Below are 18,043 nucleotides of genomic sequence, written 5' to 3' on the forward strand. Positions count from 1 at the left end.
GATGCTGGTACATAGGCACTTCTAGGATGTGATGGAAGATGAGTTGTTTCCCAATATTATTTGACAGTGTCTTTTCGCTGAGGAGCATCTTGTGAAGGAAATTCATATAATTTATTGCCCATACAAGCACAATTTTAAGAGAGACGAAAAGCTGTTGTGAATTACGCCAGAGCAACTGTTATAGTATGTGACTGTGCTAGGGAAACCAGGATGTGAGATAACCTCACTCTTTCGGGATTTTTTTACTTTGGAATGCACTGAGAAAAGCTACCCTAAAGTTGTCATTACAAAACTTACGTTAATTCATGCCCAATATTTGAATTTGTGCTGATAATAGCAGCAAAGGGAGAGTCATAAAACCATCAAACATAATGGTGTGCTTTAAAAAAAAAAAAAAAGCAAACAAAACTCAAGTGTCCTCAACATTTCTACTGCTCTTTTCCTGAAACTGTTTAGCTTGAATGATAAGATTATGCTGCAGGAGAGAAGAACAGAACACACAGTGGAAATCTACATTTAGCAGTTAAGATGATAGTTAAAGAACACTGTCTTCATGCCTGGAAGACATCCCACTCAGAACACGGAGACAGCAAGATCAACAATGGCTTCTTTCTCTTATGTTTTGAGGATGGGCCACATGGCAAATGATTCCAACCACAGGATGGTAACAGTTCTCTGGTTGTGATGCAGGAAGCTGGATGGCAGAATTACCATTTAAAAGTAACCCAAGTTCAGGACTAGCAGGGTCCCTAGAAACTCAGTGACAGCCAGGATTCAACAGTATACATTCAATAGACACCTTAAATTTTTTAAATAATGAGGATTAATTTTAACAACTGTGGTGTTAATATTTCGATTTAAAATAACAACAAATATATTAATGAGCTACTGAATATTCCTTTTTAGAAACACTTGTGAATCCTGGTGTGCTTTACATGTATAGCACATTGTAATTCAGGCTGCCTGGCTTATGGCTACTGACTTGAAAGAGAGTTCTAGATTCCTTTAACACTTTCTGCTAGCCATCCTGATGATTTCATATATTCTTATACAATAATCCCAAGAAATTTTTCCAAGTTACTTTAAAAACACGAGTGAAAACAGTAGTGGCTGACATTTCTTTTTTTCCAAGTGACAGCCACTATACCAAGTGTTTCCCAAACCTCACTTGATATAATACTTTAATTTCAAAGGTTGTGCCACTGAACTACTACTCCAACCTCTTTTGATACAATCGCCAAGCTTTTGATGCAGTCCCCTTCCCTGTTTTATAAAACAGGAATCTAAGGCTTCAAAAAAGTAAACATGTGTCCTGGGTAAATAACTGGACAAAGAGGGCAAGGCTAGGTAGTTGGTAAGAACAAGGACGGTGTATCCTGGAGTCTTTGCTTCACTGCTTGCTCAAATCCTCAGCAGAAATAATTTTTGGCAGCTTATTTGTTGAATGAAAGCAGCTGATTTCGTCAGTGTAACAATACAGTAAATAGTGTAATGATCTGCCATAATGATCTGCCATAAAATTTGTCACAAATGAGCTAAATCAAAAGTGCTTCATCAGGTTTGTGTTTAATTTGCAAACTTCCATAAGATGTTCCCCGAGGCCAACTCAATAGATAATGGGCATTCGTGCTCCCAAAAAGTCAGCCAAGATAAATGAGTTTAGACTCTTTAGAAGATGATTTCATAAAATGTAACACTCTGTAATTAATAAATGCTTTAGATAATTATGACACCTCATGCAATTAAGATAGACATCACTAAAACACTTTCTTAGAAAATGTCTAAATGATATCTAACACATATTAATTTAAATTTTAATTTAAAAAAGGCTTGTCTCCTTGAGCCACGGTGTTAAAAATGTTTAGTGACAAAACTAAAACACAGCCAGGCAGAGTTAGTGCATGCCTTTAATCCCAGCACTCAGGAGGCAGAGGCAGGTGGATCTCTGTGAGTTCAATAACAGCCTGGTTTACAGAGCTAGTTTCAGGACAAGTCCAAAGCTAAACAGAGAAACCCTGCCTTGAAAACTGCACCGCCCCTCAAAAAAAAAAAAAACTAAAAACAAAACAAACAAAAACAATACAATTTTACTTTAAAACTGATCAAATATACTCAAAACAAGGATCACTATCAACCAATCATGTAGCTTCAAAATTAAAATGAAAATATCATTTCACTGTTTACTCCTATTTTTCCTACTGCGTTGCTTTAGAGCAAATATAAGTTCTCTAATTATTGAATATTTTTTGTTGTTATTTTATTTTATTTTGGTTTTTCGAGACAGGGTTTCTCTGTATTGCTTTGGAGCCTGTCCGGGAACTAGCTCTTGTAGACCAGGCTGGTCTGGAGCTCACAGAGATCCGCCTGCCTCTGCCTCTGCCTCTCGAGTGCTGGAATTAAAGGTGTGCGCCACCAACACCCAGTTTATTTTTTGTTGTTTTTTTAAAGATAAAAATAACCCATGGTATTATGGGGTGTTCTCCAGAGACAACTGCTCAGACATGAGACATGAGTTCAAACCAATAGAGAGGCTTTCTTAGCCGGGTCGGCGACTACACTGGGTGTTCAGGATCCCAGTGTAGTACTAAGTCTTTCTCAGGTGAGCTTTCAAGCACAAAAAGCATCTTCTGGGTTGCCATACTTCTGTTAACAAGAACAGTTAGCCAGAAGTGGAACTATAGAAGCCAAAAAGCAAGGTTAGTACCTTCAGAGACTTTCCCGTTAACTATGGACCTCGATGTGGTGGGTCATTGTTTCCCAGGCAGGTGGTGGTGTCTGTGTGCTTGCTGTTTTATGGCATGAATGGTACTTCCTTCATGGAGTCGTGTTCTAAGGTCTGGGGCCCTGTTACAAAGGGAAATCTCAAACCAAAAAAAAATGCTCTTGTAATTGGCTTAATTAATAACTCTCAGTCTCAATTCTTCCTCATTGACACAGTTCCAAGATATTTCTAGGTTGTAAAAATGCCAGCAATTGTGTGGGGTGGGGGTGGTAGGGGACAGGCAGGGGGAAGAGGAGGGAGAAGAAACTGCAGTCAGGATGTAAAATTAATTAATAATGAATTAATTTAAGTTAAGTTTTTAAAACTTAAAGAAAAGTGTCAGCATTGCATTTGACCTTAAAAAAAAAAAGTTCTTTTTTCAATCCTGGATCTGAAAAAAAACTTGGGGCCTTATGTAGCAAGTGCTCTGCTACAGAGCTATAGCCATAGCCCAAGACACCTTACTTATTAAGAAGCTCATTGGGTTGGGTTTGTGTAGTTTATACCTTCTAATGGTTATTCACAAATTGATACTAAGAATTTTTTCACTTTTTATTTCATTTTTGAAATAATAATTTAACCTTTCACAAATTGAGTCCAAATCCCCCCATGGTCTTACCATCTTGTGGATACAATGAACTTCTGTTAATAGTAATTGCTAAAATTTAGTGAGCTCGTTCATATTTCATCAGAAATATATTCTATGGGAATTTCTGTTACAAAATTCCCCCTTACCACAGTTACACTTTCAGAGTTTCCTGTGGATCTTTTTTGTGATTAAAACCAATCCTTTTACTGAAAAGTCCCTTGAAGGTATACATCATCAATGACAAAAGTTACGTCTCCTGGACATCCTAAGGATCAAAAATGGCTCCACGCTTCTCAACTCCTCTGTGCCATCACTGTAATGGGTATTGATCTAAACTGTAGAAAAAAGTCCCATTCTCAAACCTCTCTGTCATCCTGTTTCTACCCAGAATACCCTCTCCTAGGGACTCTGATTTAATAGAAGATGAGGGAAGAGCTAACATATCGTCTGCCATAGTAATTATTTCTAAATTTCAGGATCCTATGGACTCAACCTCTTTAGAGGCATGCTCTGTCACTTTTCAAAAGCGGCCCAGAAAGCATACACACAGAGCGCTCTGGATCCTACTAGAGAGAAATTTGCTCGTCCCTGTTCCTTGCCATTCTATTCACAGAAGCTACAAGATAAAATCGGCCTATGTAGCCATTACTGATGAATAGTTAATGAAAACATGATGCATGTACATAATGGAATTCTGCTTAGCTACAAAGAAAAAAATGAAACTAAAATTTTCAGGATGGAATGGTAAAAAAAAAAAAAAATTACACTGAGTAAGGTAACCTAGACACAGAAAAACAAATGCCACTTGTTCTTTCATACGAGGGTCCTAGCTTCATACCTTTAATTTTATGTGTCAATTCACAGTGCTTGTGGAAGCCAGGAAAGTAGAAAGAGGCCATTGAGAGGGGAATGCTGTAATGATGGGGTAATAATAGAAGGTGGGTAATCGAAAAGAGGAGATTGGGAATATTGGGGTGGGAAGCTTTAAGTGAGCAGCAGTTGGGGAATGGGGAGAAAAAGTGGTTGGAAGAAGGTAACAAAGATGAAGGGGGCATTGTGTGGGAAATACTATCATATAACCAAAGTTAATAGTATCATTTATAATACAAAAATATATTCAAGGGAGATATCCTGCACGGCTGGAAGAAACTGCTCCTAGAAGCTGGAGGCTATTGAACAAAAATCCCAGTGCCAAGAGTGGAACACCTCCCTGTAGTTGTTGGTCAAGAAAGTCCCATAAACCCCAATACCAAGACAACCTCTTGCCACTTCTCTGTTTCCCATCAGAACTAAATAGGACCTTACTGCTAAAAATGCCTTGGTTGCACAATGGAGAGAAATCAGCCTGGACTGAGCAAGAAGCTTCTTCCTGCTGACTGGCTTTCGCAGTCCCAGAAATTACTAAGCAGGCTGCTGCAGAAGCAAAAGCATCTTACCCAGCTGTGAACCGTGTGATCTTTAAGACCAACCTCCCAGACAAGATGTGTAACAGTGGCACTACTGCCAGGACAAGTGGCTAACTTCTCTCTGATCTGAGGCTGGCTGGCAGAAGGGAATCCATCTGTGTTACTAAAAGCCTGGTCTAAGTCCCAAAGCAGGGGAGATCATAGGTGGACCTGAATACTTAGCTCTACTGACATAGCATCAAACTGCCTTATAAATGCTTATGGTTATACCAACATAAAGCTTCTGCTTTCTGCCTTCATCAGGGAAGCCTTTCTTACCATGGAATAGTGATGAATTCGGAGGTGCATGGCTGTACAAGTGTGCTGAAAATAAGTGATAATGTTCTGCCCTAAACAAGACATTTATCCTACTCCCTATAAGGTTCAAGAAACACTGTAGAAGAAGCACAAGAAAGACTGACCCAGATGATAGGGAGGAGGGATGGGAAATGGGATCTTCCGGGCATCACAAACCCAGCAGCTGCAGATGCCTGCACTGGGTCTGAGCAAGAAGAGATGCTCAGGGGTGGCAGCCCGCACTGCTGAACTACTTCCATTGATAGTTTCATGGAGAGAGGGGAGTATTATCTTCAGCAGTGTGTCCATTGGTGGCCTCACCAATCTCCAGTGGACAGTTCCAGTCCAATAGTCACAAAGATGTCTCTGGGTAAAGTGGATGGGTTGCAAAGGGACTGACAGCAAGGAGGAGGATTGATTGGGAGGGGAGGGGCACTGAAAAGCAGGGAAGTACCCAAAGTGCATTACGTGCAAGTTTGAAATTGTCAAATAACAAACTAACAAAATAGGCTGAGTAGAAAGATATACTCAAGTTAAGGCAGCAAAGAATACAGAGACCCATGGAACTATTCCTTACTTTGTATAGCAATTTCCTTGAAATTTATGAAAACTAAAAAGTTCTAAACTGATACCTATGAAGATTTTTATGGGCGAATAACGACTGGATATGCCTGGGGAAATGATTCTGATTGAACTTCTTCCAGTTTCCAAACAGATGTGGCCTGGCCAGACTTGAGTTGCATTCAGTCTGATTGCACGAAGCTGCAGATCTTCCAACTCCTCTTCTACCAGGCTTACCTCAAGACTCACAAAGTTTGCTAGTTTACAGGTGGATCTGGAAAAATATTTTTTTAAGGTAAGGGTTTCTTTTGGTTTCTCATTCAATGGAGAGGAAAAAAAAAAACACAAAACAAAATCCAGAGATTTGGATGAAGGAAGTCAAATCTCAGCCTTTGCCACAGATTGGTTGCACTCAGCATTTTCCAAATGACGCAAGAAGAGCCTGGCATGTTTTGTACTGCCGTTGATATGGATGAGAAATAAAAGCAAAGCCACTGGTTACTTTATATACTTCCTTCTAAAATATGGTAAGAACATGGTCTTTTGTGGCATTTTAAAAAGATGTATAAGAACTTCATTTTTGTTTATTTTGTATGGCGGGGGGGGGGGCTTGCTTTGAGACAGGGATTCTGGTAAGCCAGTCTGAACTCATTATGTGACTAAAGATAACCTTGAATTCCGGGTCTTCCAGCCTCTCTCTCTCTCTCTCTCTATATATATATATATATATATATATATATATATATATATATATATATATCCCAGATACTGTGATTAAAGCTATGCACCATCACGCCCAGATTTATGCCAGTACTTTCTTATATTAGTTGATGAATTGTCCCCTCATTCTGTTATCACATCATTCGTGTGCTTGCTTAGCATCTACAATGAACCAAGAAGGAAGCTAGACTTCAGAGATACAGGCTCCCCTGCTCTCAAGAGAAAAGAAGAAACCTTATGCAGAGGCCTAGGAACCAAGAAGAGGCGCCCTTTCAGCTTATGGAGGCACAATAAGAGCCCTCTTTTCAAACCTGTCCGCTGTAGAAGTGCACAAAGAAGAGCAATCTAACCCCGAGAAAGCTTCCTGGAAGCAAGGACATGTAAGGCAAGACATTAAAAATGAATTGGAGTCAGCTAGACACAAGGATGGAGAAGGAAGACAAGCAATGCTGAGGTGAGGAGTCAGAGGCAAGGGCCTCCAAAGACCCAGAAGGAAAAGAAAACTTGTCCAAAGAACTGAGGAGTTTGTGGGAGGAAGGAGACAGGTGATGTTTGTATGAGACAGATTGGAAAAGCCTTGAGGAATGTCAATGAACTGGGCTTCATCATGAAGGGGATGGAAGATACAAAAGTATCCGTGACACAATCTGATTGGCGTCTTAGAGAGCTCCTCTGACTGAAGAATTGAGCATGATTCAGAGGAACAGGAGAGACCCATTACTTAACAGCTGCATGATGTCACACAAAAGTGAGGCACCTGATCCAGGTTGTGATGAGGAAGCCTCTCTAGGAAGAAAAGGCTATGCGAGTACTCGTAGTTACTGAGGTCCAGTAAAGGGAGCACTTGAGCACAAAGAGGAAGAACTGTGTTTGTGAGGAAGGGTGCTGTTCACCCTCCGCTCACCACTGCCTAGCAGGCTGCACACACAAATGGTCTGAAGCAAATGTTTACTAAATGGATGGATGAATATGGATTTACTTCCTGAATGATTGACCGCTTTCATTTAAGCATGATTGTGTAATGGTGTTAGCTCAAAAGACTCTGCTTCTACCCAGTTGTGGGCTGAATTCCTTGAACCCACTGAACTCTAGGATCCATTCTGAATTAGTCATTCGTCACCTTGTCATGATTTACGTTCCTGATGCACAGGGTTGCTACACTTCTGTGTCATTACATCCTGCTCACCTCACACTCCCCGTGCCTTACCTACATTCTTCCCTCACCCAGAAACCCCTGACTCACTCTGTGACCTCTCTTCTTCCCAGACTGTCTAGCCTGGATGCCATACCTCCTAAAAAGCCTTTTGTGGGATGCTTCATTTGGTTTAGTTTCATATAGGCCAGGCTGTTACTGAACTCACTCTGTAGCCAAGGATGATCTATTTGTTTGTTTAAGTATACCTCTATGATTGCAAGTGCCAGACCACAAACTATTGATAATTTTTTTTTCTCTTGCCCATGGTAAAATGAGATCAGAGAGAAGGATATACTAGGGTTTTTTAATTAATAAATAAACAGTTATGTAATTGTTGAATTATATACTTCTTTGTTAAAAAAGAAAAACACTGAGGCCAGCCTGGCCTACAAAGCTACACAGAGAAACCCTGTCTCAAAAAATCAAGTGGCTCTCTGTGAGTTTGAGGCCAGCCTGGTCTACAGATCGAGTTCTAGGACAGCTGGGACTACACAAAAAACCCCTGTCTCAAAAAACAAACAAACAAACAAACAAAACTTGTTATGTAGTTGTTTTTAAGACAGTCTCACTCTATAGCCTTGTGTGAATCCCCCTGCATCAGCCTCCCAACACTGCACACACTATTAGCAAAGCCCTGTCTCTTCAATGCACACTATTCTACATACCAAGTTTTGCCTTCTAATGTATTTGTTTGTCTTCAGACTTCTTTCCTATATGCATTTAGGGCAGCTGTTCTTAAAATGAGCTTCTTCGCTGAAAGAATATTACAACCTGTAGTGCAGTCAAATGTCTACACCACAGAAGGCCTTGTGCTAGATAATCAACTGCAGTGGACACAACCATACATCACCCAGCTCTGCTTTCCAGAACTTATCCCAGATGATTGAAGGACCATTGGCAGCTTTCAGTTGCCAGCTCCTTCAGGATTCCTCTGGTTGCTGTTAGCCATTTTAGTCATGGCTGATGACATTGATGACTACTGCCATCTTGAGAATGCATTGAAGGACCATTACTTCTCCAGAGAGTTCCCTGGCTGGACCAAAACTACTGTTGGCTCTATCTCATTACTCAAGACTAACTTTGGCCCCCTCCTGTTTTACTCCCCCTCTCTTCCACAGCATAGATGTGATGGTCAGTCTTCCATGATGGCCTAATCATGAAACTCCACCTCAGAATTGACTTTCTGTGGAATACAACCTGCTGTGTTAACTTTTAGAGAGTCAAAACCATGTTCTTAATCATTATATGCTCCCAAGACCATTGCATCATATCTTGAATATAGTAGACACTTGATTCAGTGAGACAGGTTAACAAAGGAGTATACTCTTACTTGAACCCATAGTTCTCCTTAAGTGAAAAAATAGACTACACAAACATAGATTTAAAACTCCATTGTGTGTCCTCATTGTGACTGTGTCACAGCAATTCTACTGTAACATTGTTTGATTGTTATGCTGGATTATATGTCAGTATGTTATACACTGACATATAATTTAAAATGTCAAAATGATATGGCATATACTTAGAAAGGCTTGTGAGTCTCAAAAAAATCCTCTAGTATATAAATAGAAAACTGGTAGAAAAATTGGAAAGTTTATACAAGTCTTAGAATAGAAATGAGGGTACCTTTGTTTGCTTGGTATCGTAACCACACAGAGCTTAGACCACTATTCCCAGAGAACCACCTCTGGAATAAATCACTTTCTCCTTTGGTCTTGGACTAATGTCTCCTTGTAAAACTCACATTTCATGGAAAAGTGTCTGCTTGGCTGACTTGGGTCACAAGCCCACCTGTTCAAAGCTAGACATACCCCTATATAAACATTTCTTACCCAGACTACAGGCAATAGAGACTGCAGTTCCTCAATGACAGCTGAAGTGTTCCTAGTAAGATCAGGCCTGTGCAGGTACACACTGATGAATCTGCCTGCCTTACACAATTTGTCAGGTGACATGAGCAAAATACACCTGAGACTCTTAATAGCATCCCAAGACACTTGCTCCCAGAATGAATTGAGGCAGCCTTGTAGCAGTCATTGCCCAGGAGAGGTAACCAAATGTTTACACACTGCCATGTATTCACCAGTGTGAAAGTAGTGAACCTGTGTTCATAAGATAGGTTTTTATCAGATGAGCAAACTAAAAGATAGAAAACAGAGATACTTAACTTTTATCAACTAAACCCGTGAAAAAAAACATGAGGACACTTGCTTAAATTATTGAGTTCAAACTTGTTGGTTTTGATAATAATTTATTAATAAACCTAACATTTATTTTTGCTGTAATGATGTAATATTTGTACCACACATAATTCTACATGGACTAGGTGGCTGCCTGACATAAAATTACTCCCTCTAACTTGCCTACTGAATTTATTTATACTTGGTGTTGGGGATGCCAGATAAAATATACAATATCCAATTAAAATTTAATTCCAGATCAATTGAAAGTGTTTTTTTTAGTATAAACTCTCCCCAAAATACTAAAGACCGTGCTGCTGTCTATTTGAAATTCGAGTTAGGTGTCCTGCTTTCTCCTTCTCAATCTGGCATCTCTAGCCTATGATATACACATAACACTTTTTATCATACAGCGTTCATTTTCCCTACTGCTGGTTACCACAGCCTGCTTTCCTTTTAGAAAAGTACTTTAGTGATGTGTGTGGTGTGTGGGAGAACTAACCAAGATCCCAGGATGTGTGACCTAAGTTTTCTCTATGAGAACATTGCAAGTGGCATGCAACAGTGACTAGGTCAGTAACCAGCATGTACGTATTACTGACAACAAAAGCCTGAGTTCAGACTCTTGCTCTGTCCATGTAGAATTATGTGTGATACAAATATTACATCATTACAGCAAGTAGAAAAGGGGAGTATTTTTCCTTTACCTTCAAGATATTTGTGTGTGTGTGTGTGTGTGTGTGTGTGTGTGTGTGTGTGTGTGTATGTGTGTGTGTACCCACTGAAGCCAGAAGATAGCATTGGATCCTCTAAAGCTGGAGCTACTGGATGATTTAGCCACAGGGCATTGATACCAGGAACTGCACAGGTCCTATGTAAGAGCAGCAAGTGCTTTTAACCACTGAGCCATCTTTCCACCCTTCAAGGAGAGTTTTTCTTAATGTTTGTCATCTTGTTCCTTTGTTGTTTATGAAATAAATGAATAATTGTATATCCTGGAGCTAGTTAGAGTAAGTATGAATCCAAGCTACATAGAAAAATACTAATGGTCAGGTATGAGAACGAATAGACTAGGTTTGCCTTCTTTTATTTTTAAGCTACATTAGCTGTACTTAGATTCTCACTAGCTACAATCATGAGTCTCCTCAGCAAAGATACTGTGAGAAGCTAAAAATATGTACAATGATATTATTAAAGAAAAATTGGGTGGGGGGCCTAAGGATATAGCTCAATGGTAGAAGTATTTGCCCAACATGCACAAAGTCCTAGGTTCAATACCCAAGACATGAAAACAACCACAATAAAAGAAAATCAGAACCAAATCCAGAAGAACAATGTAAACCAATCCTGAAAGTTAACATAACTACTGTTTTAACACATGATGGGTTGCATTGATAATATGTGAAATGCAATTAAAGTACACATAACAACTTTTTAATGTTGGTGATTTGGAATTACTGCAATAAAAAGTTTTCAATATATTTAGCATACCAAGCCCAAGACTTTTTAAAAATTATTTGTTAGTATAAATAAGGGTTTTATTATACAACAAATTTCTCTTTGCAGTATATAGAGGCAGGTCAAACATTGTGAAGGCTTTATAAGCTCATGTCATTGTGCATCAGATTTTGCTGTTAGCATCCTGGCAGACGCTGACAGGGCAGGCAGTAGGGGAGAAATACAATGCTTTATAGCTATTAACAGAAAGAAAAATCCCAGTGCTTCTGGAAAGCCCACTCACTTTCCACAGATATATTTCAAAATGAGCATCTTATTTTGCACTTTTACAGAGATACTGTTAACTTATATTACTCTAGAATATCCTCTACAATAGCATTGTAAAAAGATAAAAAATAACCTGTATAAAGGTGAATTTATGATTTTTTTTCTTACAGCAGTCATCCATTGAAGTCCAGAATGTTTAAACTATACTTTAGTGCATTTGGTTCTTTAAGAGATGCAAGTTAATGTGGTACAGCCATGTAGCTAGCCTTCCTGGGATGTAATTCAATAATAATAATTTTTAAAAAAACTCAGGCTACCTAGGGAATCCAGTGGAGAGCACTTCAATTGAAAACTTTTGTAAAGGCCTCATCTCTTACTGGGTTTTGAAAAGTAGAAAATGGGGTGTAATTAGGGGTTTTGCCATTTGTGGTGGTTTTGGAACACTGGTATTCTATATTGGTAATCAAGGACAGACACGTGTGCCTTGCAAATCAAGAGAACAAAAGACAACTATTACTAAAGATAAGAAAAGGGCTTTTTTTTTTTTATCAGTTCAAAGAGTTCTGTAGCAAGTCTCGTCAGGAGTCTTTCCTACTAGGTATAATACGAACATAATGTCCTTTAGAACAGAACAGAAATTGTTAGAAAGCTGTGTGCCATAGATCTTTTCAACTAGGAACTATAGGAACCATTGGGAAGAGGGGAAATAACACCTAGTTGTTACAAAAGAATAAGTTATGTATGATGGAACCACAGCAAGAGGCAAGGAAGGGAACGACCAGCAATTGGCCTTGTATGAAATGTCTTGGTAAGGAAATTAAAATAGCTTAAGGAAGAAAAACAGCAAAGAAAAACCTAAGTAACATGAAAAGGTGACAGGATGTGTTAGAGTGGACACATCTAGAAAATGCATGTCCTTGGTGTAATGTTTGCCTTACTCGAGAAGCAGAAAGAGAACATTGTTTGCTACTTTTAAGTATAAAGTAGATTCGCTCATAGTCTTGACTTAAATAAATGTGATGATCAAGGGGAAGGCCTGCACTGTTGGGGTGGTGAGATGGCTGGAGAAATGTTGACTGTGGACAGATGGATCACAAAAGCACTTGCTCTGTGATTCCAAGCTCCTGATACATGAAATATATAAAACACATTTTCTTTTACTACAAGCATTTGCTTCTGATTGTTTTAATTTTAAATGAATATGTCATTTTATTACCAGACATTATTTCTGAGAAATTTTTAGAAACCAAGAAGGGAATTAAAGGATAGGTATTGGAAAAACAGACCGTAAGCCCCTTTCTCCCAACATTTCCTATCAAATCGACATATATATGGCTATATATGTGAAAAAGCAGTGAATTTTCTCTGTAATGTGTAATTTCATTTTAAATCCTTGACTTACAAAAACCTTTAATATATACATGTATATTGTCAATTTTTCTCCTTACATATACTGACATGGCCCCCTCTTTCCTACCTGCCTCAACTTACTTAGAAAATAAAATATGCAAACAAATCAGCTCTTAGTTGCCATCTTTCATTATCCAAAGAGTAATAATTAATTTTTTCATTAATCTATAAATTAAAATCAAAATTTTCTAGAAATTGATTTATTTTTCCAAGGAAAAATTGGCAACTTTGAAAAACGAATGTTCTTAATGAAGAACAATATGTTCAAAATATGCAGATTTTAAGTATTTAATATTCTTTTGAGTGAGTAGAATATTGATCAAATTATATAAATATGATATGTTCTTTCTGGGTAATGTGGCCACATTATTAAATGTGTATTTGTCTTTAAGTGCCACTCTCACTTTTTCTTTTTTTTTTTTTTTTTTTTGGTTTTTTGAGACAGGGTTTCTCTGTGTAGCTTTGGAGCCTATCCTGGCACTCTCTCTGGAGACCAGGCTGGCCTCGAACTCACAGAGTTCGCCTGCCTCTGCCTCCTAAGTGCTGGGATTAAAGGCATGTGCCACCAACACCCGCGCCACTCTCACTTTTAAAAGAAAGTTTTATTTGCTTATAAGATTTCCATATATCAGGAGAGTCAATGAAAAGAAGCAAAGATTAAAGAGGAAACAGGTAGCTGACAAAAGATCTAGGGAAGGAAGGAGAATTATGAAGTCACTTACGTGGCTTCAGGGGATAACTTTGACATTTATAGCCAAATGTGTGAGAACAATCTCAATCATGATTTAAGTGTTTAGCACTAGGAGATCCAAGATTATTTATTACAGAAGGAAACAAGGTACTATAGGGAATGTGGGGTACTTCTTAGAACTCTGGGACTATCTATGTCTCTCTCTCTCTCTCTCTCTCTCTCTCTCTCTCTCTCTCTCTCTCACACACACACACACACACACACACACACACACACACACACACACACGCCTCTCTCCTTTAGCATATTTCTTTGGCTATTACTTGAAATTCATATTGAGAATCTGCGCTAGGCAGAACAGCATCACCTTTATGAAAAAATACCCATACGTTAGATATACTTACAAGCATAGATGGAAAATACAAGATGAATTGGGGGCAGTATATAGAGAGCAAAAACAGGGATTCTAGCTAAGTTTCAACAGTGTTTGATTTGGGGTATAAGAATAAATGAAAAGAAGTATTGGCAAAAAAGTGAATAAGTTTGAAATGATTTGGTAACTGGTAATTAAAAGACAGGGTGATTTTTTGTGTGAGGATGGGGTGATTTTTAAAGCTTCCAATTATAAGGCTTGATGGTGTTTGGTATTCAGTAAGATATAGCATCCTGGAAAGGAAAGATCTGGGATAAAGTGCATTAGTTCATATTTTTATGTGATGACACTGAGGGTCTTACCAGTTTGTGGCTGCTACTCTAGTCCTTGGGAGAGATATCTGGAGAGAGATTTAGGAACCAAGCCATAATAAGGTTACTGAAAAGTGTATAGGTTCTGCTGTCAACAGACCCAGACTTGAATAAGCTTTCTTGCTGGCATTGTGGAAGTTATTGGAACATGTTACTAATAAAGCTTGCAGAAGGCCATGGAAGGATAAATTTAGTGAGAATGTACCTAAGCCATTCAATGTAGAGTCGGGGACATAGTGCGTGTTCAGCAGTAATTGCTTATATTGTTTTGTCAAGTAGGATTAACACGCTGACCTCTCATGACATACAGTTTTGGACCTTCTTATAATCCAAAACCAAACAAAAAATCAACATGATAGGGTTCCATGGTTATCAATATTTAAGATGTAAAGCCACAGAAAAGACAGAGTGACTGAACATTTGATTATCAGAGACAGACAACATTTTGATAGATGGTGGATAGCTTTCGAAGAAGCAGCAACAATTGTATTTATCAATACCACATAACTGAAGTCTCAAATACTTGTAATGATCTTGTAGTCATCATTAGTACTCTTAGTTATCGGAATATTGGTGGTAGAAATAAGATTACATTGCTTGATTAAGGAAAAAAGGAAAATGGACAAGGAGATTACTCTTCAGAAATTGTCTATGCATGGAAAAATACAGGTTAATAACTAGTGAGGTAGTTCATTTATTTATTTAAGTTCCTTAGTTATTTTAAGTAAACAGTTTTATTTTAATGTGAGAGGTATTTGAACACACTCTTAAGAATTATCCAATAGCTTTTTTAAATGATAGAAAGTACAAGAAGGAAGTCTGAAGCTTTGAGTGGAGCAAGATACAGAAAAATCTGGAGTGCAGCAAAGCATAGGGTTTGAAGAAACGTAGTGTACGTCCTAGTGAGCCTGGAGAGGGCAGACCAGCTGGGTGCTCAAGTTTCTCTTATTCACTTGAAGAATTACAAGGGTTCTCAAAGAATTATGGAGTTCTATCCTGGTAGTGTTCTGTTAAAGCATGATTCAGAAGATAAAGAGTACCTGAGAACTAATTGTATTAGTCAGGGTTCTCTAGAAGAACAGAACTTACAGAATAGTATATATTATTATCTCTATATAGCATATAGAGAGGGGGAAGGATCAAGGGAGAAAAGAAGAGTGGATTTATTAGAATGGCTTACAGGCTGTGATCTATCCAACAAGCTGTCTACCAAAAGAAAGTCTAAGATGTTGTTCAGTCCTTAAAGCTAGATGTCTCAGCTAGTCTTCAGTATATGCTGGAATCCTGAAGAAGTAGGCTCTAATGCCAGTGAAAGAATGGACTATCCAGTAAGAGCAAGCAGGCAAAGAGAGCTAACTTCCTTCTTCAATGTCCTTATAAAGGCGCCAGCAGAAGGTGTGGCCCAGATTAAAGGTGGACCTTACAACGTGGTAAGACCTGGATAAAAGGTGTGTCTTCCCACCTTAAAAGACCCGGACTTAAATCCCACTTCATATAATTTAATTAAGAAAACATCCTTCACAGGTGTTCCCAGCCACTTGGATTTAGTTCATTCCAAATGCAGTCACACTGACAACCAAGAATAGCTCTTACATAACTGTAAATCAGTTCATCGCTGGAAATAAACAGCAATAATTATATATGCAGTTTACATGGAAACTGACCCAAGCTAACTAGAGCAAAGGTGCATTTCTCAGAAGGTTACGGTAAGACTAGGGTCAGTTCATTTTAGTGCAAAGGTCAGCTCTCCTAGAGCACCTAGCATCTTGACATCATTGCTAAATGAACTTAGTCCATTGTTGAAATGATCTGTAAAGCAGGAACCGGTAAAATATTATGTTCTTGATGAGATAAAGTATTTCGTAGGGAATACACTATAAATAGCAACACACATAGGACTCGGGTATCTTGTAAACATTTCTGGGGGGTCAGTATTTTGAGGTGCATAAAGTACATGCAGCTCTTTTGACAGATATGGCAATAGGATCAGTTATGATTCAACCTGTTTATCCAATGATCACCAAATTACTATTTAGGAGTGGAGGCAAGAGCAGAATAGGGCCATATATTGAAGTGGTCTCTCAATAGTCCCTTAAATATGGTAAGTCTATGGTGCTTGGGCAGTAGTAGGGGCTTGTCCTAAAACAGGAAATTATGAAAGGGTAACATTCTTCTCATGTGTGTCAAATATTACAATGCATGTCTGTATCCATCCCATCATTTCGTAAGAACTGGGTCAACATGTCAAGTTGTTTTCTTCAACCTAACATCATTGCAAAATCATTTCAATATAGATGTGTCTCTGGAAAATGGTCAACATAAAACATCTGTCTTCTTCACTATCTTAGAGGAGCAGAGGAATGTGAAAAGGGGAGTGTAATTTAACTGTAATAAAATCCTTTGTGACATGTATTTATGTGTGTATGTGTGTGGGTGTGTGTGTCTCACCAGGTACAAGTGGAGGTCAAAGTACAACTTGCAAGAGTGGATTCTCTCCTTCTTCCTGGTGGGTCCCAGGGATGGAACTCAAGTTGTCAGTCTCGGAGGAAAGTGCCTTTATCAACTGTGCCATCTTGCTGGTCCATAATTTAATTTTTAAATTGTTTGTAAAAACATTATCTTGGTAAGGATCCCTTTACTTTTATATGATAGGAAAGCCTCTGGGGGCATCTACAACAAAGGAGAGAGGATCTATGTAGGCTGTGGAGCATTTACACAGTATTTCTCATAACCAGGAGCAGAAAGTGAAAGCAGGCCTTCTGAAGAGACGGAACCTGGAAATGTACAGCTTTGGGTGACTCTTAATTGAATCTCATTCCCTCTCTGCTTCTTCCTGTACATTTATTTCATTGTACTTTCTAGGTTAAAATTACTTCCTCATTCATTCTAGTTCCCAGAAAACAGACATAGCATATTCCCCAAGTTTTCATATCCCAACCTACAGCAATTAGTACCTGGCAACAGAACATATACAGTACATGTGATTCACAGATCTAGGGAGACAAATTTGATTGCCCAGGTAGGATTGGATGTCCACCCTCCTTTGGTATTCTGTGGCTAGAGGGTGAAGCGACAGATACAAAGGTGGCTACTACTGTCTGGGAGAGTGAACATGAAGTTTACAGAACAGCAGGAGTCTATGATAGGAAATGCACTAGGACCGTCACATATGGAGTCTTGTTATCAGCACATGATTTAAAAAGCTAGTAATGAGCAGAAACATTGAAGAGTGATAAGGAAGTGAATGTCTGCTCAAATATTGTCCGGAGATGGGACACATGCTACTCTCTCTGAATGACATTTAGGTCCTGGGAATGCAGAAGGCCAAAATGCACCCTTCCACTGTTATTTTATCAATCATTATTGATTCTGTCCTTCACTCTTTCCTGTTGAAGCCGTTTCTCATCTTCCTCTGCTGTGATGTGGATTGCAGAGGGTCCAAGCCCTACACAGCACATTTTCCAATTGGTTGTAAGGTGCATTCCAGCTGGCTGAAGCCCCTGAGAGGCTCTAGCAGGATACTGGAGGGCCAGACCAAGAAAGAAGCCAGGAAACTTTTCTCTCTTCTTGCTTGAATGTGTTTCCTCCTGCACGAGTCCACTGAATAGACCACTAAGCATCTATGTTCTACTCAGCAACTCCAGCTCTTCCTCCAGCTTCGATGTTGCAGTGACTTTTTCCTCTTGACGATCTCTGGGTTTCTTGGTGGTCTCCATGTGGCCTCA

The sequence above is a fragment of the Cricetulus griseus genome, assembly GCF_003668045.3.
Source record: "Cricetulus griseus strain 17A/GY chromosome 1 unlocalized genomic scaffold, alternate assembly CriGri-PICRH-1.0 chr1_0, whole genome shotgun sequence".
In the NCBI taxonomy this organism is placed as follows: domain Eukaryota; kingdom Metazoa; phylum Chordata; class Mammalia; order Rodentia; family Cricetidae; genus Cricetulus; species Cricetulus griseus.